We start from the raw sequence: 22,717 nt of genomic DNA on the forward strand, positions 1-22,717 counted from the left end.
AATTGATTGAGTCTTGTTGATTCTCTTAAAAGTATATTCGAGTTAGTCCATACAGATTGCTAAGCGGAATATTGGGTGGTGTTGTTAGACCCTTGTTTTTTCAATTGGTATCAGAGCAGGCAAACACGTTCAAGACCTTACAAGTCAGTGTTTGTAGCGATTTGAATCTATGAACAGAGGTGATATCTCTATTAACGTACCACCAGTCTTATATGGATCTAATTACTCATGGTGGAAAATTTCTATGTGATCTTTTCTTCAAGCACGTGATTTTCAATCATGGGTATATGTTGTTAATGGCTATGATGCTCCCGTTGTGGCAGATGGAGATGTAAACGTTCCCAAGAATATTGGTGAATACAGTCCTGCCGAGATACTTGCTGCAAAGCAAAATTCCGACAGTTTGAATGCAATCATACATGCCATTACCCCAAATCTTCAGCACCATGTGTCAAATTGCACTAGGTCCAAAGATGCTTGGGATATCTTAGAAACCGTATTTGAAGGTAACTCCAATGAAAAGGAAGCTAGACTTCAAAATCTTAATTCTGATTGGGAGAACCTTCGTATGGCAGATGAAGATACATATGATGAGTTTAATTACAGAGTGTCTGAAATTGTTAATGCATCTTTTGCATTGGGTAAGACTATTCCTGAAAAGGACATTGTGATGAAAATTCTCAGATCGATGCCATCTAGATATGAGTCTAAGAAGCATGTCATCATTGAGGGAAATAACCTTGATAATCTTTCCAGAAATACATTGGTTGGAAAGATAAAGATCTTTGATCATGAGCAAACATCCAAAATCGGAAAGGATATTGCCTTTAAAGCACTAAAACATACTAAATTACTTGATAAAGGTAAAATGTTTATGTCTCTGAGGATGATCGGTATGAGGATGATTTTTCGGATGAAGATCTTGACAAATCAGTCTCCTTGATCACAAGACAGTTTAGGGATCTTCTATTGAAGAGATGTAAACGGTTTTAGAGAGACAAACCTAGGTCATCAGATAAACCTCACAATCGCGCTCCTCCTAAAAACATGGATTCTGATGAGGCTGATGATGAGGATATGCCACAGTGCTTTAAGTGTAAAGGTTTTGGTCATTTTGCAAACGAGTTCCCAAATCGTAGAAAATACACTGGGAACAAAGGTCTTGCTGTAACACTTGATGAGATGTCTGAGATCTATGATTCTGATGAAGACAGGAAATCAAGTATCGGTCTTCTATGTGAAAACATTGATTTTGATAATTGTAGCAATACATATATCAACCTTTATGATTTCGTTGAAGAGGAGAATCCAATCAAGCTGGAAGAATCAATTGACCCATCCTTGGGAACCTCTGGTTGTAATGTTTTAGGATCTACTATGTGTTTAGCTGCGTTCACACCACAGATGCCTGAATACTATCCAAGTTTGGCATGCTCGTTTTGTTCTCAGAAAGGTCATGAACTATCAAGATGTTACAAGTACAAAGATCAAGTGAGGCACGCCAACAAACTTCAACGAAGAGCAAAAAGATTGGCAGGAAAGCTTAAACTTGCTCAGAAGACTGCTGAGGTATGTAGGATTTTATCTTCGTCTAAGAAGTTGGTTTCCAAAGACAAAATAAGACCACTAGAGAAGAAGGTATGGTCAAATCACTTTGATAGACAGAAGTCTGAGGATTCAGGAAAATGGTGGACAAGTTGTTGTTCACCACAACACAAATTGATTGTGTTGTTTGGTAAATCTTGTCTCATGTGCCTGATCAAAAGAGATAAGATTGTGTTGTTTGGTAAATCTTGTCTCATGTGCCTGATCAAAAGAGATAAGATTGTGTACCGCTCAGGCTTTAGGAAAAGATTTTCTTTTAATTTGTCTATCAAATAAAGTAAAGGGTTATTGTCGACAATTCTACTCTTCGTAGGGTTTAGAGTTGGGCGTCCACGAACCTGTTTAAAGGTTGCGAACCCTACATTCCTTTTTCCTCTCTGATATCTTTTATATCTTAAGACTGCTTGATGAGATTGTGAATTCCACTCACAAAAAACCAATTGTTTATAATTTTTGTCTGAGCATCATGTCTTTGGATGGAAAAGATTTCAATATGATTGTTAAGCCATCAATCAAGGAAAAAGAAAAATCTCCAGTAACTCCTTCATTGAAAAGAAAAAGGAGGAATACAAGAAAGCCAAGGGCTGTCCCTTCTAACTCTCAGAAGTTTTTCGATGTTCTTGATGAGTCGAAGGAAGTAAGAAAGGATATTAGTGAAATAAATGCTTGCGTTTTAAGATCTTTGGAAATTCATAAGGCCCTGGTTCGACATCATGAGCCAAGACGGTACGGTGGTATTGACTCCTTCCTCCATGAACCTTATATTCCAACGGTTGTTGACGACAAGAAGTTCGGGAATGATAAGGAATTTCTCAAAGATATTGTTGCCTAGTATGTCTTCTTTTTGGTTTAGTTGGAAGAATAACTAGTGCTTGAATAACAATGATTGTGACTACACACAGCTATTATGTTTCATCTTCTTGTTTTTTTAGGTTTATTTGGTATTAAAATTCTAAAAATTTGGAGGATGATGTTTTTGCAGTATTAATCTTTATGATTTGATATATTGCAATTTGTTATGGGATATGTATGTCTGCGTCAGTGAACTTGAAGGTCCCATATTCTGTCAAAAGTAAAGTCATTTGTGATCGGTATTCACATACTGGTAAAAGAATGAATAGACTTTTGACAAATACAAAAGTTAAGCCTATATTGTCAAACATTTGATGGAAGATAGGTTAAAATCTTTTGTTTTTCAAGGATTATGTCTATTAATATCGTTATGCAAATATTGATTGAAGATAGAAAGAATCCTTGAGTATTCCGTAGTATTGATCATCCCTGATCCACATTCTTATGTATTACTGTGAGGCTCCGTAATGCATCTTATGTTGAGCACTAAACAACCAAGTTGATTTATTAGCTAAGTTGGTGTTACGTGAGATATGTTATGTCGAGCATTTTGAACTAAATTAATCATCTTGTTTGGTTATTTAGTTGTTGCTCCGTAAGTTTTCTTATGTCGAGCAAAACAAATGACAATTAAATTGATTACTTTTGTGATCAGTTTGGTTGTGTATTCCGATTAGATTAATTATGGGTTCTCTTGTAATTAGTCTAGTTTAGTATTTTTGTGTCTCCATAAGTTCTCTTATGTTGATCATGATCAATTGAATTGGTCACCTCGTGTGTTTAATTTGATTGCCTATTCCGATTAAATTAATCATGGGTTTACTTGTGATTAATTTGATTGATTTCTTGGATATAGAAAATCATTCTCATGGTTTTTGGTGTCCAATAAAATCCTTCTTTTCGTTTGAAACTAAGGTCTCTCTTGTTGTTCTTTCGGGAATGACATCAAATTGGGGGAGAGTTCTTTTGAACTTATGCTTAATGGTAATATCTTGAAGGGAATGCGACTGTGGAATATTAGAGGGGTTATCTTGTATCTTTAAACTCCTTGATGAATGCATTTAGCTTCGGCTTTATGATTACATCTAAATTAGTTGGTGTGTATTCTTTTTTTAATCTATGAAACGTTTCTTTCAGAAATTTCATTAGGATCCCGTTCTTGTACCTTTGCCAATTTTATTGACAAAAGGGGGGAGAATTAATATGTAGTTCATACTACAAATACATATGGTTTTCAGATCATTATGTAAGGGGGAGTGGTTTCCATGTGAGATGGAGTATTGACTAAGGGGGAGTGATACTATATCACCATAGTATTATTGTTAAAGTTGTGATACAATTGAACTTTGACACTGTGTAATAATACTTTGACACTGTGTAATAATACTATGACACTGTATAACAATGATCGAGACCGATGCTTTCTCATTGTTATAGCTACGGATCTTCAACAACATTGATACTAAACTTACAACCTTTGGGATCATTGGAGTACTTGGAAGTGACGAAGATTTCGAGGAATGTTGAATATTAGATATGTGGAATAGGAGATACTAAAGTTTCTTTATCTTTTTTGTATTCCATATGTATTGATAGTTTTGTCACTAAAATTGACAAAGGGGGAGATTGTTAGAGCATTGCTCGGTCAACCTCGCATGCGTTGCTATCTCAAGCATGTTTGTCAGTGTTAGTGATCAAAATTATAAGTCTTGATTTCTAGTCTATTATAGCTAAGTTTCGGACTAGGATAGAAAGTGTAGTTGAGCTCAAGGACTTCATAGCGATTCATTATACAATAAGAAGAACTACCCAAGGAACCAGTGTAACTTCTCGACAAAAAGGTATGTGAATACTTGAACTTATCTATCACTCAAAAATCTATCTACTCTATCTCCTACTCTTTGAGACAAGAAGTCGTATGCTATATATATAAACTTAGATTATACACATTTGGTATTTCGAGCCGAGTATATCTCGCCTATCTATATCTCGAAATATGCGTTGGTAAGATTTTCGCTTCGATCAAGTTTATCTTTACCTAGTGACGAAAGTCATGATATGTATCAATCACTTTTAAAATTGCTTTGACGAGAAATGATGTAACAACTATATAACGTCCTCTAAGAATGTTCCAATGATTGAAATGAGAGTTTAGATTACATAACCAATGGTGGACATAAACATTGTTGTGGAAACACATTTATGTATAAGTCCTATTCATTGAACCAAAGTTTGCGAACTTTGTTGATCAAGAGAAACCGGAGAATGGCATAAGCCAAGTCCGCAAAATGCCGAACTTCTCATCCCGAGAAATACTGCTGGAGTTGACAAACTAGACTAGTCCGCGAACCGGCGGAAGGTCTCTTGCCGAGATTTTCTGCTGAAGTTTGTAAACTCTGCCCGGTTTCTTAAGTCCGCGAACCTAGTCTGCGAACTTAAGAAGGTTATATATCTGAAGATGATTTCTGAACTTAAACTTATACATACTAAGGAATGCAATTTTCAAACCGTGGATATAAAAGTTCATGAACCGATTCGAGTGAATCAAATCATCTTTGCTTCAATTGTGTCTTATGTAGTACATAATATTTCCTTGCAATTGAACAACTCTCTAACTAGTTCATTTGATTCATTTGAACTAGTTATGGTGAAGAAGAACATGGTTGATATGAGATGATCATATGGCTAACCTTTTGGCTAACTATTATTGAACGAACAAGTGCATACGTTTGGGTACGGTTAACAAACCTAGAAGCGTGCATTGTCAAGTGTGTGTAACAAGATAAGTTTTCGATCTAACGGTTGAGAAATATTAGCTTGAATCTAAATCAGGTTTTCATCTAACATTGAATATTGAATGCTTTGTTACTAAGCTAACATTGATTGCAATCCCTGATTTGAAAGACTATATAAAGGAGACATCTAGTATTGTGCAAAACTAATCCCCACACCTTACATGTGATACTAGTTTGCGTGCTAGAGTCGATTCTCCTTTAACCTATGGTTTTCTTTTCTCAAACCGGGTTAAACAACTTAAAGACTTCATTGGGATTGTGAAGCCAGACCGATACTACTTTCTTGTAGTTGTGTGATCTGATCTTGCTATTTCTATCGTACAAGTACAATTGAAATAATTGGCTTGAGATTTCTATCTCCGATAGGCAAGATAAAAAGTAATCACAAACATCTTCGTCTCATCGTTTGTGATTCCGAAATAACTTGTTTCGCTAGTCGATTAAGTTTATCGTGAGGTGATTGATAATTCTAAGTTGTTCTTCGGGAATATAAGTCCGGGTTATCGATTGGTTCCTGTTCACCTTGATTTTATCAAAAGACGGAACAAAACTCATAGGTATATTCGTGGGAGACGGATTTATGATAATCTATGCTCAATGAAAAGAATCAAGATTACTGAAATGACAAATAATTGGTGCTTGATAGACACATTTATGTGTCTAATATATCTCATTTGTATATATTATTAGTGCTCGATTTTGTACTTATTATGGTCTTTTATGCTTTTGTAGGTGTTTTTGGATAAATAAGGCTTTGCGGCAAAAATTGGCTAAAAATGTGGCCCTTGGATTGTCGTTGATAGTGTACCGGAAATGCCCCAGAAGTGTACCGGAAATACCCCGGAGGAATCCTGAAAAAGTGCGGAAAACATCCCAGAAGAATTGCTAAAGGAACCCCTAATTTGGATAGCGGCACCCCATTTCAGGGCATGTACTAAAGGGACACCGGAACTGGATAGGGGGAGGTCATCTTCAAAATTCAAAACAGAAATTGGCGGGAAGAATTGGCTGCAGCGACAACAGTTTTGGAGTTGAATTCTTAGCGAGTTCTGAGGAGATTAAACAGGTGTATTTGGTACCTACGGACTCTAGAAGACATAACAGGCCTAATGCAATCGTCTAGACCCATCCAATTGGGCTGGATAAGTCGGAATAATTGATCAAAGTCCCAACAGGATACAGCTTCTCTGTTTATGGTTTGAGATTAGTTTGAGAGATTTAAGGGATTGTCTTGCGTGGGATATACTTCAAATAAGTTGAGTTCAAGTCCTAGAAGATATTTGAGATGATAGAATAGCTAACAAAACAGTGGAACGCAACAAAAAGGGAATTATTTTCCCAACTGCCCGTAAAGAGTAATGGGCATTTTCAACGATTTCGATCGAGTTTCTAGGGTATTTAAAGCCTATAAATAGTTGTATTTATATCATAGAAGGGTTGGAAACCATGAGGGGAGAGTTGAGAGGTCTGCAAAGAAGGGAGAATCGAGTTACAGAGAGTTACAGTGCTGCTGCTGCTGCTCGAGGAGGAAGAAGAAGACGAAGAACAGACTACTAAGGCAGTCGTTCTTCAACAGTCTTAAAAGTGGAAAGCAGTGTCGTTGTTTTACAGCACTTGAGTTGTATCGTTGATTTTCAGCCCTTTCCCTTTTGTAACAGTGGCGCTGTAACACCATTACAGCGTTGCAAATTTCTGTTTCATCATATATTCATCAATAAAAACACCTATTTTAGCCATGAATTTATCTTGTGAGTGTGTTTTTGGGATGAGGAGCTAAACCCAATCCCAGGGGTGATGGAGGAAGCCATTCTTCCAAAAGTTATGTGGTAAAATTCATTTAAATTTATGTATGCAATCCTTTTATGATTAATTGCACCGAATGAAAATTGAATAGATGATTTTTATTAATTAATTGTGTTTTCTCTTGATGAAATATGCTTGGTTTATTGCTTTTGATATTTCATGCTTGCGATTAACAATAGATGTTTTGAAAATATGATTTAGGCAATGATTAGAATCACAATTACTTTTGATTGGAATTATAATGTCTAGAATTGCATGATAAGAATTATCATTGAATCACATGAATTTTGGTGTATGGTGAAATCCTGAACCCTGGTCTTTCCATAATATTTACTTCACCTTTGAATTTAATTTGTTTTATCTTTATTTTTATTAAGTCTAAAAATTATTTCCTTCACAAGTCTGAAAAGAACCCAGTTTTTACCACAACTACAACATCATTTGAAAATCCATCAAATTTTTGGCGTCGCCGATGCGGATTTGTGTTTAGGTAGCATTTTTTTTAGATTTATTATTTATTATTTTTTTTGTTTATTTTTATTTGTTCCTTTTTACGTTTCTTTTTGTCTTTGATTTACAGGTTTGAAGTGAACACTAAGGACTTGGAAAAAAAAAAAAGCTTAAAGCGTAAAGAGAAGACAAAAAGAAGAATTTTTTTTTTTAGGATTTAGTTTTATTATTATTATTATTTAGAATTGTATTAGGAAATATTTTGTAATTTACTTTTTGTTTTTGCACTTTATTTTTGTGGACTGTGGACTTTAAACTTTGGACATTTTTATTTTTATTTTATACCCTACGGAAGGGTAGTTTAAATACAAATTGTTTGCAGGGAAGGACGACGATTACGATATCGTCTCGGCCCCTCGGGTTCACACACTGGCAACGGAGTCAGTGGCCCGAGTCGACTTTAACGGTTCATCGCCCGTCTGGTACGGGAGGTAAGTCCAATCGAAACACTCGCGAATCTCCTGCAAGCGGGTTACTGTATTCCTTAAGGTGATAATTGTTTGAGGACGAACCGGACTGTTTTTATATTCCTAGTAAAGGGAAAGGCCTGGCCTAAACAAGATAAGGGTTCGGATTTCATCACCGCTCCCTTCTTGCCCGCCTTAGGAAAACGAAACCTAAAGCGAACCTAAGCCTAAAATTTGGACTAGAAAGAGACCTATAGGGTATCGTGCTTAACAGAACAATCATTCGAAAAATATTGGTTACTCTTTTAAGCACACCTCGAAGTTCTTGACGGTTTATGAGAGTTGAATGCGTGACTGCGCCGCATTGGATCGGTGAGGTTTTGGGTATCAAAGTTCCACTGATCTTCCCTCGCCTCGATTCAACTTGCTTTAACTCGGATTGATTCCAGAGGGGTTTGCTTAAATTGTAATGAATTCCCTTTCGAAGGATTAGAAGCTGGTCTAGAAACAATCTAAGTGGAGCCATCATGCTTGTTGTTTGCTAGAAATCTTTAGGTTTGCTGTGGTAAAGTCGAGTCAGCCTGTTGTGTGATTGCTAGAACCTTCCTGTTAGGATTTTTATTTCTTTTTGAATTCTTTTTAGTGTATTCCCGATTTTGTTAATAGGCTTGGAAAAGAGATACTCTAGGTCGATTGATTAGCTAAAAACCCAGTAGTTCTTCTGATTTAAGCAGGGAGCTCGAAGACTCCTCTTTGGAGAGCCCTGTTTTTGGAAACTTCAGTTTTGAGAATTTATCTCTGAGTGATAAAAGTACCCCTAGTACTCCAGTTGTGCCAACGATGGCAACTTTGAAAGATTACATGTTCCCAACTAGGACCAACCGAGCTTCATGCATTAAATTGCCAGCCACTACGGCTAATTTTGAGATAAAACCTAGTATTCTTCAGATGATCCCTATATTCTTAGGAAAAGATGATGAGAACTCTTATTTCCATATTAGGGACTTTGAGGAAATCTGTGGGATAATTAGAATAAAAGACCTTACTGATGAAGTCTTGAAACTTAAGATGTTTCCCTTTTCCTTGAGAGATAAAGCCAAGACCTGGCTGAACAACCTACCATCTGAATCCATTGAAACATGGCAGGAACTTATTGCTGCTTTCTATATGAAATTCTACCCTAAGCATAAAACTGCAGCTGTTAGGCAGAACATTAGTACTAGTGTGCAACAAGAGGGAGAGTCTCTTTATAGATTTTTAGAGAGATTCAATGATCTCCTATCTCAGTGTCCTCACCATGGATTTGATAATATGAAACTCGTACAGATTATTTATGATGGTTTAGACTATTCGACCAAAGCCATGGTTGAGTCTATGTGCGCTGGTGAGTTCACTAGTAAAAATGTTGATGATGCTTTTACCTTCTTAGGAGCTATCGCTGAAAAATCCCAACAGTGGGAATCTTGTGTTGAACCCCCTAAAAGACTCTTGGTCAATAGAAGTAGCACCAATATGGTAGATACGAGTTTTGCGTCAGATGCTAAGTTTGCTGCTTTGTCCAGAAGGTTAGAAGCTTTGGAAATGGGTCAGTCTAAAAATAGTTCCCTTGTTGAACCTAATAGAGCCTCTCAAGTCTCTAGTTGTGGAATAGAGCCCGATAACTCATTTTGGGAAGGTCAGGTTAGTGAAGAACAAGCCCATGCTGTCTATAACAATGCTAGGTTTGAAAACCGTTAGAAGTTTGACCCCTACTCAGAGACCTACAACCCTGGTTGGAGAAACCATCCTAATTTCTCTTGGTCTAAGGGCCAGAATCAAGGCCAGTCTAGTAATTCTCAGCCTCCCCCAGGTTTTGGTTATACTAAGAACTCTTCAGGTCAGACCCAGAACCCATCTGAGAATAGAATAGCTAGCTTAGAGGAAACCCTTAGTATATTAAGGAAGAGCCAGGAGATGCTATCACAAAGCCAGGAAATGTTAGTAAAAAGCCAGGGTAATTTTCAAGAGGAAACCAAACAGAATTTTAAGAATAGTGCCCAGTCTTTTGCTAAATTAGAGCTTCAAGTCGGCCAAATAGCTAAGTTTATCAATGAGAGAGAAGAAGGAAGGTTCCCTAGTCATACTGATCCTAACCCTAGAGGAGAGAAATCGTACAATCATGTGAACTCTGTTACAACCCTTAGCAGTGGAAAGAAAGTTGATAATAAGGTCGACATACCTGAAAGTGAACATGCTGTAGTTCACCCTTATGAGCCAGAAAATGAGGAGACTGATAGAGTCTCTAAAGAGACCAATGAGGGTCATGTTAAGCCCGGCTTTGTTCCCAGAGCCCCGTTCCCCAGCTGTTAGTTCCGACTAAGAGGGAGTCCAACTTCAATGATATATTGGAGGTTTTTAAGCAGGTTAATATCAACCTTCCATTATTAGATGCAATTAGGCAGATTCCCTCTTATGCCAAGTTCCTTAAGACTTGTGTACGCGAAAGCGTAAGCTCAGTGTCCAGAGGAAAGCTTTCATAGCTAGTCATGTGAGTTCTATTATTCAGAATACCACTACTCCTAAGTATAAAGACCCAGGGTCCCCGACCATTTCTTGCACAATAGGTAAATAACGTGTTGAGAAAGCGTTGCTTGACTTAGGAGCCAGTGTGAACTTAATTTCATACCATGTGTACCTTAAGCTAGGACTTGGTGAGATGAAACCTACCCAGATAACACTTCAGTTAGCTGATAGGTCCGTTAAAGTTACTTGTGGTGTGATCGAGGATGTTCTCATAGAGGTTGAAAAGTTTATTTGTCCAGTGGATTTTATTATCCTAGATACCCAACCTGTCCCTGACTCAGAGAACCAAATACCAGTGATTTTAGGTCGCCCGTTTTTAGCCACGTCTAATGCGATCATAAATTGTCGAAATGGTATTATGAATCTATCTTTTGGTAATATGACTACTGAGTTGAATATTTTTAATGTCAATAAGATACATTCTGAGCTAGATGACACGTTCATTGAAGAGGTCAACATGATAGGAACCTTAGTTCCGAAGTCTGTACCAAACACCGAATCGGAAGATCCATTAGAGAGTTGTCTAGCCCGTTTTAGCATGGATTTTGACGATGATAGCAACATTGAACAGGTAAATGCTCTGTTGGATTCTATTCCTATGTTAGATACCGATAGATGGAAATGTAGGTTTGAACCATTACTAGCTACCGAATCTACCTTAAGCCCTTATTTCGAAGAGCCTAAAGATCCTCCTAAGTTGGACCCCAATTATGCATTTGTAGGCCCATCTGAGATTTTGCCTATAACTTCCGATTTGGATAGTGATCATGAGATTAGGCCAGTAATTGTGCTTCAACACAATAAGGAAACTCTAGGGATGACCATAGAGGATATGAAACATATAAGTCCTATAGCTAGTATACCTCAAAAGAATTTAGAGGATGAACCACCTGATTATAACTCAGAGAAAGCAATTGACCTTTTTCAGGAACCGGATGGTCTAGAAATTAGGAATATTGTGAATAGTTTATCTAGAGACACCCAAAACTCTAAGTTTGGGGGTAGTGAACTAGAAGAAGCTTTAGAGTATTTTAAATACTCTCCGGATCCGGAAATTCAAGCCATAGTTAAAGGTCTTACGTAGAATAGTGATTACCCTAAATTTGGGGGTAGAGATTGTCAATTATCCCAGTAGAAGTCCCTAACTTGGGACTCAAGCCTAGTGCATCTGAGGTATTGCTTGAGTCTATTCAGACTCCACAACCTGATCCGCCTGATACTGTCCAGGAAAAAAACCATATGTTAGAGACCCGTTTTTCGGATGAATCTGTTTGCCGAGACACTCATATGAAGCCCAAGTGGGCACCTTAGATAAATCCAGTTGTCTTGAGAGAACTTTAGATCAGGTTGTGCTCTATCTGCTCATTTTTATGATCTTGAGCATTTGTCTCATATTCGTGGCAGTTCTATTTGGTCTTATGGACCCACAATTGTTTCGACTATTGGTATACGACTTTGGAAGGTGACAATTCTTTTAGAGGTATTTGATGTCTAGCTAATGACTATAAATTTAGCATTTACTGGGAGGCTCCCGCGTTCATGTGATACGGTAATATTCTTCCTTATTTCTTTTCCCTCCAGTGGTAATAGTTTTTCCTTGTTCATGCTTTTAATTTCATCTTTAGAACATTGAGGACAATGTTAGATTTAAGTTTGGGGGTGGGGAAGAAACGCTTTTTGTCACCTTTTTGCAATAAATAAACTCCAGAGCCTAGAAATTTATGCGTATTTAGGATGGCACTAACCAATCTAAGTGGATGGAAACATTTTGGTTTTAGGAGTTGAGGAACCAATCTGATTAAATGGAAACATCTAGAAGAGTCTATTCATAAAAGCACATAGCTCAGGTGTTAGAAATAACATGATAGTTTCACCATATCTCGTTGAGTCCTTTTCACTTCTATTTTTATTTTATTTTATTTTGTTTTTAAACCATGTTTCTCTAAGTGATAGGTGGGGCCCACGATTCAAGTTGTTACCAATGCTAGGATGAATTAGAGTGATTGAGTTACAAAAAAAAAAAAAATTATGAAAAAAAAAAGTTGAAAAAAAAAGAGAAAAAAAGAAGAATTGAGACCGGACCATTTGACCAAAAGGAATAAATTCAATAAAGTCGACCACTGGTACCCTTGTATATGCCAGTTGTGTTGACCTAGAGTTAGGTTATCGACCACTGGTACCCTTTTATATGCCAGTGTGTTGATATTAGTCAGACTAGTATCTCAATCCATTAGGATATGTTCATTTTGGCGGAGGCCTTCAGACAGATATGGGAAACGCCTTTCACTTGGTAAACATCAAAACCATATATGTTTTTTTATTTCCATCTTCTTGATCTATCCATGTGATTAGTTTTGACTCCGAATATGATGTCCATAGTGCAACTATCTGAGTAGAGCTCTGTCACTTTATATGAATTTTAGTATGCTTGAGTGAAAACTCGTGTACAGCAATTGGAATTTCGCATCAGGGTACTTCTTCCTGTATTCAATAAGTATGCCAACCAAGGAGATTCTTTAGTGCCTTCCAAGGTTCTGCGTAGATAGCTAAGGTCTGGAGTACAGGTTTTGTGGGTATATCTCTTGTAAGCCCTCCCGAGACTATAACTCGTCCACTAGGGACACCTAGGAGTTTAAAGGCTTATTGTATACGCTAAATGCAATTGACGATGCCTGCGACAGTGAGTTAGGATTTTATTTTGTAGTTTTGATTTGCTCGGGACTAGCAAATAATAAGTTTGGGGGTATTTGATAGACACATTTATGTGTCTAATATATCTCATTTGTATATATTATTAGTGCTCGATTTTGTACTTATTATGGTCTTTTATGCTTTTGTAGGTGTTTTTGGATAAATAAGGCTTTGCGGCAAAAATTGGCTAAAAATGTGGCCCTTGGATTGTCGTTGATAGTGTACCGGAAATTCCCGAGAAGTGTACCGGAAATACCCCGGAGGAACCCTGAAAAAGTGCGGAAAACATCCCAGAAGAATTGCTAAAGGAACCCCTAATTTGGATAGGGGCACCCTATTTCAGGGCATGTACTAAAGGGACACCGGAACTAGATAGGGGGAGGTCATCTTCAAAATTCAAAACAGAAATTGGCGGGAAGAATTGGCTGCAGCGACAACAGTTTTGGAGTTGAATTCTTAGCGAGTTCTGAGGAGATTAAACGGGTGTATTTGGTACCTACGGACTCTAGAAGACATAACAGGCCTAATGCAATCGTCTAGACCCATCCAATTGGGCTGGATAAGTCGGAATAATTGATCGAAGTCCCAACAGGATACGGCTTCTCTGTTTAGGGTTTGAGGTTAGTTTGAGAGATTTAAGGGATTGTCTTGCGTGGGATATACTTCAAATAAGTTGAGTTCAAGTCCTAGAAGATATTTGAGACGATAGAATAGCTAACAAAACAGTGGAACGCAACAAAAAGGGAATTATTTTCCCAACTGCCCGTAAAGAGTATTGGGAATTTTCAACGATTTCGATCGAGTTTCTAGGGGATTTAAAGCCTATAAATAGTTGTATTTATATCATAGAAGGGTTGGAAACCATAATATGGTTCCAACCCAATCAGGGTGGAGGCAAGCAAGAAGGGAAAACATCTCAAAATCAATGTGCAATAAAACTCACTTCCAAAATTTGCAGTTTCGCCAATCAAGATCAAAATTTCGTGTAAAATTCGTTATGCGATGGAATTCAGCAAACTTAGTATCATTAGAAAGATGGGAAAGCCTCTACAACATGAAAATGAAAAACAGAATAAATCTAGCACATAGCTGAGTCAAAATGTCTTAAAAAACAAGACAGAGACGAACGTTTTCAGATAAAATTTAGTTTTTATAGCCTACATTCAAAATTTCGTGTAAAATTCATTACACGACGGAATTTAGCAAACTTGGTCTTTTTAGAAATCTGAGAAAGTCCTCCTAAATAGAAAAATAAAAGTGGAAGGTGTCAAGGTCTATATCTGTGTCGAAGATCCACAAAACAGGACAGGGAAACAAGTTCAGAATTTACAGTTTCGATAGTCTCTATTAGAAAATTCCATGGCTGTGGTGAAAGCTATACATATATATATCATGGATTTGAATTTTTTAATCCCAACCCAAAATCAACGGAAAATCGATAAAACAAACCGTCTCATAATAAATTTAACGCTCAAATCATCAAAACCGAAAAGAAATCAATCAAGTACACGGCGCCGGAAAACAAATAAGTCCAAGACTCGCAGTTCCACGTGAATTGGAACTGCTCTGATACCAACTATAACGAACCAGAAAATTTTGCTTCTAATAGGTTAATTTTTCAACTCAAATAGCAAGGCCAAACCCCTGGCACGTCACTCGAAAGTAAAAGATTGATAAAAAGAAAAGTTAAATACAGTAAGGAAAGCCATAAAATAAAGGAGATAACTTAAAACTCTTGTTAAATATAATTATATAAACTTCAGTACAAGAGCTATCAAGGACGCTTACTTCATAATTATAAGGAGAAGTCTTTTTGAGCACAAGAACCTTTAAGAAGAAAAGAGAACCCTGAAGACGTTTATATAAGACAAACAGAAAATATATGAACTGAAATACTTTCATTAATAAAATATGTGTTTAACATTCATTTAAAATGCATTTAAGTACTATACAATGGAAAATTTAAACAAATCAAACATGAACAGCATCTCCAAAACAATCTCAAATTCATCTATTAATCATGCCATGATATATATACATATATGTAAAGACGACAAAGTGAATACCAACTTTGTGTCTCCAGCTTCGCTGCCGCAAGCTTCTTGTAGCTCACTCTCCCATGCTAAATTCTAACTCTGTGGGGAAAAAAAAACAAAACAGGGTAAGCCCACAGCCCAGTAGGAGGTATAATGGTAATCTAGTAATGCCACAAAATAAGTACAACAGTAAGGCAATAAACAAAAAGCCTGAAATCCAGAAATGAATGTAAAGCATTCGTTATTTAACATTTGTACATTTGTAAGCTGCCATTCTTTAAATTCAGATAAAAATTCACTCTACTATTTACAAGGCCAGAGCCAACGTCAAGGTAGTCCGGTACCAGTCACCGTTATCAAACAAACGGTCTTTCGGGTTGCCACCCGTAGGTGGGATGCCAATTAAGGCACGACGGTCCTATAGTGGAGTTCTCTAATTTCCGATCAGATTCACCGCAAAGGAAACATCCATAAGATATGAAAACCCTCGTAAACTCATACGGAAAATCTGATATGAAAACAACATTGGCAGCATTCCCATAATTAAAAAATAAGCTCTTACCAAAGACAACTACTCATCATGAGAACGGAAATTACTTATCTTAAATTATGATAATCTATGCTCAATGAAAAGAATCAAGATTATTGAAATGACAAATAATTGGTGCTACTAGTCACTGCAAAATGAGCGAACTCAGCGAGCCATTCGTTATAAGTTTCATAAACCACAGAACAAACTTTTTAGTGTTTTAAAATATAACAAACTAACCCATGATTGGCTTCCAAATAGAGTTAAGGAATGGAGAATATAAAATGGTTCCAAACCAATCAGGGTGGAGGCAAGCAATAAGGGAAAACAACTCAAAATCAATGTGCAATAAAACTCATTTCCAGAATTTGCAGTTTCGTCAATCAAGATCAAAATTTCGTGCAAAATTCGTTATGTGATGGAATTCAGCAAACTTAGTGTAATTAAAAAGATGGGAAAGCCCTCTACTGCATGAAAATGAAAAACAGAAGAAATCTAGTACATAACTGAGTCAAAATGTCTCAAACAAACAGGACAGAGACGAACGTTTTCAGATAAAATTCAGTTTCGGTAGCCTGTATTCAAAAATTCGTGTCAAATTCATTACACAATGGAATTTAGCAAACTTGGTTTTGTTATAAATCTGAGAGAGTCCTCCTAAACAGAAAAATAAAAGTGGAAGGTGTCAAGGTTTATATATTCGTATCGAAGAGTCTCCACAAAACAGGACAAGGAAACAGGTTCAGAATTTATAGTTTCGATAGTCTCTATTAGAAAATTCATTGTCTTACGAAATTTAGTAAATTTGGTGTCTTTGGAAAGCTGAGGAGACCCTCTTTAACTTAAAAATGATAAGAAAATATAAAGAGTTTCATGGCTATGTAACTCCTATACCAAACAGGATAAAAATCACGTTTTCAAGAATTTCAGGTTCTTTTCACAAACATGGGATGGCTATCTTTGAAACTCAATTGGGGACTTGAGTTTTTGGTGAAAATCAGAACAAATGAAGTTAGAACATATTGGAGACAATATGCTTAATCATTTGGTGGAAACAAGTCGCAAGTTTGACACAAACATTAAATCAATGGTTGATATCCAAATCAGGTTGTATCATGTTGTAATCAAGGAAAACTGAACATATTAAGGAAATTAAAATTTCAATTTCAGTTTATAAGAACAATTTCCTTAGAAAGCACGAGATCAATACACTAAGATTCCATAAAAATTAGTTAGAAAACACCAAATTCTACTCCCTCTGGCAGATTCAAGCAGGGTTATGAATATAATCAAATTTTAATATTCTGAGCTGATAAATCACAAGACCAAGATGATTATACATACCCATTAAGGGAATTTTAGAAATCATACGAAAACATGGAAGAATTACATCGATTTATCTATCAAAATCAGTTTGATGAGCACAAGTAAAAACAAGAAAATAACGAAAGCATAAAAACACCCCTACCTCAAACGTGATTCCACAGCAAGACCACCCATTTGCAACCTTGTTGAAATTTCAAATCATTGATTAAGATACCGTGGAACCATTGTGGTAAAAAAAATAAGGAATTATAATTCGAAATTAAGAAAATAGTTCCTTACCTCTATACTAATTCACTTCAAGGATCTGAAACAACAATTGATTAATGATTATCTTTGCTTGACTCACTCATTCGCTTGGGTTTTGGAGTTCAGGGAAAATAAGAAATTCAGAGAAAAATGATGAAAACCAAGAATGAAAAGAAAATTAGATTCTTTTATTATAGAACGCCCTTGACATGTGTCTAGATGCATGGAGAATTATAAGGAAACTTTTGACACGTGGCTAAACTGCATGAAGAGATATTAAGGCATCCTGGTTTAGGATTGGAGCTGCAGATGTATTAGAGACACCCAACCCAAACTTATGCTCCAAGCTGCAAGAAAATTGATAAAGGCACTCCACAACTACTATGGGTATCTGATACTAGGACTCAAACACCCGAATATCCAAATATGTTAGGATCGCGGCTAAAGCACTAGGGAAATTTTTTAGAATGTTACACCCTTTAGCATAAAGCACCAGGAATTTTTTTTTAGAATGTTACACTATTACCCACTAAAAAGAAGAATTTCTTCCTTGGAATTCAAAACAAAATTAAGAGTTAGAAAAAGAGAGGGAAAGAAAATTATCTCAGCTTACTCATGGCATATCGGATTGGTCCCAATTCGCTTCTTAGATGTTGTATGTCGCGATATCACTCTCCCCATTTTTGTGGCGTCTCCTGAAGAACTTGATTCTTTTAGGTAATAACGTGCAATGCCATTTCATCGTAAGTAACATTATTGCTCGTCTTCCAAGTCTTGTCACTCTCGTAATTAATGTGGTAGTTGTATTGTAGAATCCTGAAGACATGAAACGCATAAGAACACAACAGTTCCCTCGCCGGAAAACTTCAAGTTATCAAAGAAAATTTATTTCCTCGTGCACAGGCTTTATCCTTACACTTGAAACTCCAAAATCCTCTCTTCAGGTATGCGTAGGTCATTTCAAATTAAGGTTCTCGGACGAACCTGAACTTTGTAGTCATCTCTGGAATCAACACTGGACTTACACCACTTCTTTTGCTAAAGCCTGCCCAACAAGATGGCATACCACGTGGTATACCGCATAAAACTTCGTATGTCGTCAACCTACCACTGGATTGGTGGATGTCATCGTACACAAACTCAACGAATGGTAGTTTCTCTTTTATGTTGGACGTGAACTGTTTAGATGAGTGACAATCTAACAAACAAAACACCAGGTTGTACTTAAGTAAACACTAAACCTTGTTTCTCCATTTCATCAAAGCATTCATATACAATCTACAACAATAAAAATAGGCCCATTGGCTAGTTAAAGAAAGAAAACAAAAAGTGAACCAATTCATGCAAAGCAATATAACACATCAAAATAGGGACCCATTGGATAGTTAAAGAAAGAAAATAAAAAGTGAATCAATTCATGCAAAGCAATATAACACATTATTGTTTTGAAACGAAGTCGCCAATATAAATGAAAATATTATTTATAAATCCAAGTATACACCGTATGATAGGAATTGCAACTTTCCTCTTGAAAGGACATGATTAAAAACAAAGTTAAACTTCATGAAATTAGTGTTATTAAAAGTCATTGAGAAACAATTTAATTAAAGGAAAACTATGCTAGTACCGTTGGTCTAAACACGAAATACACCGCGCATTTAAATCTATGAAAATTAGAATACAATTTAAGATGACAAAGTTGCACTGTCGCAAAAGCTCTGGTTAACAAAAATGTTGTGGCGTCAAAGAACTAAAGCACTCTAGGTAAATGAGAGAGTTCTAATATTTAACAAGAAAATTTGTGATATAGACACATTGATGCTTAAATTAAGATTGTCAGAACTTATACAAAGATGTCAAACCTTATCCAAAATTTAGATTTAAATTAAAGTCATTTCGATACCATATATTTCACTAGTAGTTCAAAAAATCCGTAACTCAGACAAAACCAAGATAATTCTCACAGTTTCTCAATGTCGAAAGCACGAAATGAAACACTCATATACCAATAAAAGTATGCAAAAGAGGTTGAAATGCATTTTTCGTAAACCAACAGCTCATAAGGATCATGTATCGTGGCACCGTACTGATAACCGAAAACATTATGTAAGTCCTTTACCATTACTGCGAACAACATTTTAAGTTAATAGTTAATTAAGGACATCTTGTTACACCGACACTACAACCACAGTTCAATCAAAGTTGGAGCGCACACAGTAAGCACCTATAGAAGTTCAAGCATATAACAGTGTGGTAAATTAAGTTTTGGATATGAGCAAGGGGATTAAGATGTTCTATCAAGCTCATTTGATCTAGCATTATGACCTCAAGAATATATGAATCTAAAAGACTATATGAAATGAGGATTTACGATAACCAACTTAGCCGATACAAGTTTCTGACAACAAACTCACCAGTATACAAAACAACACCTACATTCAATTTTAAAAGTTGAAAACTTGGTCTAATACATATGTAAAGATATTTTAGACCGAATTTGAAAGGATGACACGACTCATTATTACGCATATACCAATCTAAAAGGGATGGTGACATTTAAGAGAAGAACATGCAATGTTATCAAAATACTCTGACATGCTAAGATATATTTAAATTGTGTCGATAAATCTTCCCTGATCTAAGATATCTTATTTCAAAAAATGTTTGGTAGCGTAGATACGATTCCAACTCCACGGGAAGTGCATTCCTTCCTTACTTCAAGTTTATCACCATGCACTTTGTCTTAGTACTAAAAACCTTTGACTTTCTAGCTAATGTAATTTCCAATTTTGTACTACGACACACCTTATAATACAAGCATACTCATTAGGGTTGTTAGAGCATTGCTCGGTCGAACTCGCATGTGTTGCTATCTCAAGCATGTTTGCCAATGTTAGTGATCAAAACTATAAGTCTTGATTTCTAGTATATTGTATCTAAGTCTCGGACTAGGATAGAAAGTGTAGTTGAGATCAAGGACTTCATAGCGATTCATCATACAAGTAGAAGAACTACTCAAGGAACCGATGGAACTTCTCGACAAAAAGGTATGTGAAAACTTGAACTTATCTATCACTCAAAAGTCTATCTACTCTATCTCCTACTCTTTGAGACAAGAAGTCGTATGCTATATATATACACTTGGATTATACACATTTGGTATTTCGAGTCGAGTATACCTCGCCTATCTATATCTCGAAATATGAGTTGGTAAGATTTTCACTTTAACCAAGTTTATCTTTACCATGTGACGAAAGTCATGATATGTTTCAATCATCTTGAAAATTTCTTTGACGAGAAATGGTATAACAACTATAGAACGTCCTCTAAGAATGTCTCAATGATTGAAATGAGAGTTTAGATTACATAACCAATGGTGGACATAGGTATTGTTGTGGAAACACATTTATGTATAAGTCCTATTCCTTGAACCAAAGTTTGCGAACTTTGTTGATCAAGAGAGCGGGAAGAATGGTGTGAGCCAAGTCCGCGAACTTCCGAAGTTCTCAAAACCCGAGAATTTCTGCGTGAAGCTAAGTCCGCGAACCGGCGAAGTTCTCATACCCAAGAATTTATTCTGGAGTTTGTAAAAAATCTACCCGGTAACTTAAGTCCGCGAAACTAGTCTGCGAACTTGAGAAGGTTATATATCTGAAGATTATTTCTGAACTTAAACTTAAAAAGACAATGAAGTTTGAAAATCGTGGCTATAAAAGTTCATGAACCGATTCGAGTGAATCAAATCATCTTTGCTTCAATTGTGTCTTGTGTAGTACATAATATTTCTTTGTAATTGAACAACTTTTTAACTAGTTCATTTGAAGTCATCTGAACTAGTTATGGTGAAGAAGAACATGGTTGATATGAAATGCTCATATGGCTAACCTTTTGGTTAAATATTGTTAAACCAACAAGTGCATATGTTTGGGTACGGTTAAAAAACCTAGAAGCGTGCATTGTCAAGTGTGTGTAACAAGCTAAGTTTTCGATCTAACGGTTGAGAAATATTAGCTTGAATCTAAATCAGGTTTTCATCTAACGGTGAATGTTGAATGCTTTGTTACTGAGCTAACATTGATTGCAAACCCTGATTTGAAAGACTATATAAAGGAGACATCTAGTATTGTGCAAAACTATTCCCCACACCTTACGTGTGATACTAGTTTGCGTACTAGAGTCGATTCTCCTTTAACCTTTGGTTTTCTTCTTCTAAAACCAGTTTAACAACTTAAAGACTTCATTGGGATTGTGAAGCCAGACCGATACTACTTTTATAATAATTGTGTGATCTGATCTTGCATCTTCAATCATACGAGTACAATCAGATTGATTGGCTTGAGATTGATATCTCTAATAGGCAAGATATAAAAAGTAATCACAAACATCTCTGTCTCATTGTTTGTGATTCTACAACATCTTGTTTCGCTACCATACGATTAAGATTGTTGTGAGGTGATTGATAACTCTAGTCTATTCTTTGGAAATATAAGACCGAATTATCAATTGGTTCCTGTTCACCTTGATTATTATCAAAATACGGAACAAAACCTTTAGGGTTTATCTGTGGGAGACAGATTGATCCTTTGATAGACTTTTCTGTGTGAGACAGATTTGTTTATTGTTAAAGCCTGCGATTTTGGGTCGTAGCAACTATTAGTTGTGGGTGCGATCAGCTAAGGGAATCAAGTGCGCAGTATCCTACTGGGCTCAGAGGCGTAGGAGCATAGTTGTACCTTGGATCAGTGGGAGATCGATTGGGGTTCAACTACAGTCCAGTGCGAAGTTAGCTTGGAGTAGGCTAGTGTCTGTATCGGCTTAATACAATGTGTGTTCAATCTGGACTAGATCCCGGGGTTTTTCTGCATTTGCGGTTTCCTCGTTAACAAAATTTCTGGTGTCTGTGTTATTTCAATTTCCGCATTATATTATTTTATCTTTATAATTAAAATAATACAGGTTGTGCGTTAGATCATCAATTAAAGTAATCCAAACTTTGGTTGTTGATTTTCATTGATTGATCCTTGGATATTGGTCTTTGATACCATCCAAGTTATTCCTTGTATTTGATTAGAACTCGCAGTTCCTGCTTGAGTAAATCAAATCAAGAGAGAGATATAAACTCGTTGATATACTTTTAATTGATTGAGTCTTGTTGATTCTTTTAAAAGTATATTTGAGTTTGTCCATACAGATTGCTAAGAGAAATATTGGGTGCTGTTGTTAGACCCCCGCTTTTTCAAGGGTTACATCCTATAATTAGCAACGCTAACTAAACTAAGAGTAATATTCACAGCAAGCTATACATATATATATCATGGCTTTGAACTTTTTAATCCCAACCCCAAAGCAACCGAA

At 36.3% G+C, this 22,717-nt stretch overlaps 1 long non-coding RNA gene across 1 annotated transcript; it reads right to left on the minus strand.

Moving 5' to 3' along the window:
- Positions 1-15,104: 15,104 nt before the first annotated feature.
- Positions 15,105-17,554, minus strand: LOC113305148. Its single transcript, XR_003338487.1, has 3 exons — positions 17,396-17,554; positions 17,259-17,297; positions 15,105-15,360 (listed from the first exon to the last, which is right to left on the minus strand). It is a non-coding gene; the product is annotated as an uncharacterized LOC113305148 (long non-coding RNA).
- Positions 17,555-22,717: the final 5,163 nt, after the last annotated feature.

This window comes from Papaver somniferum, chromosome 8 (genome assembly GCF_003573695.1).
Source record: "Papaver somniferum cultivar HN1 chromosome 8, ASM357369v1, whole genome shotgun sequence".
Taxonomy (NCBI): Eukaryota; Viridiplantae; Streptophyta; class Magnoliopsida; order Ranunculales; family Papaveraceae; genus Papaver; species Papaver somniferum.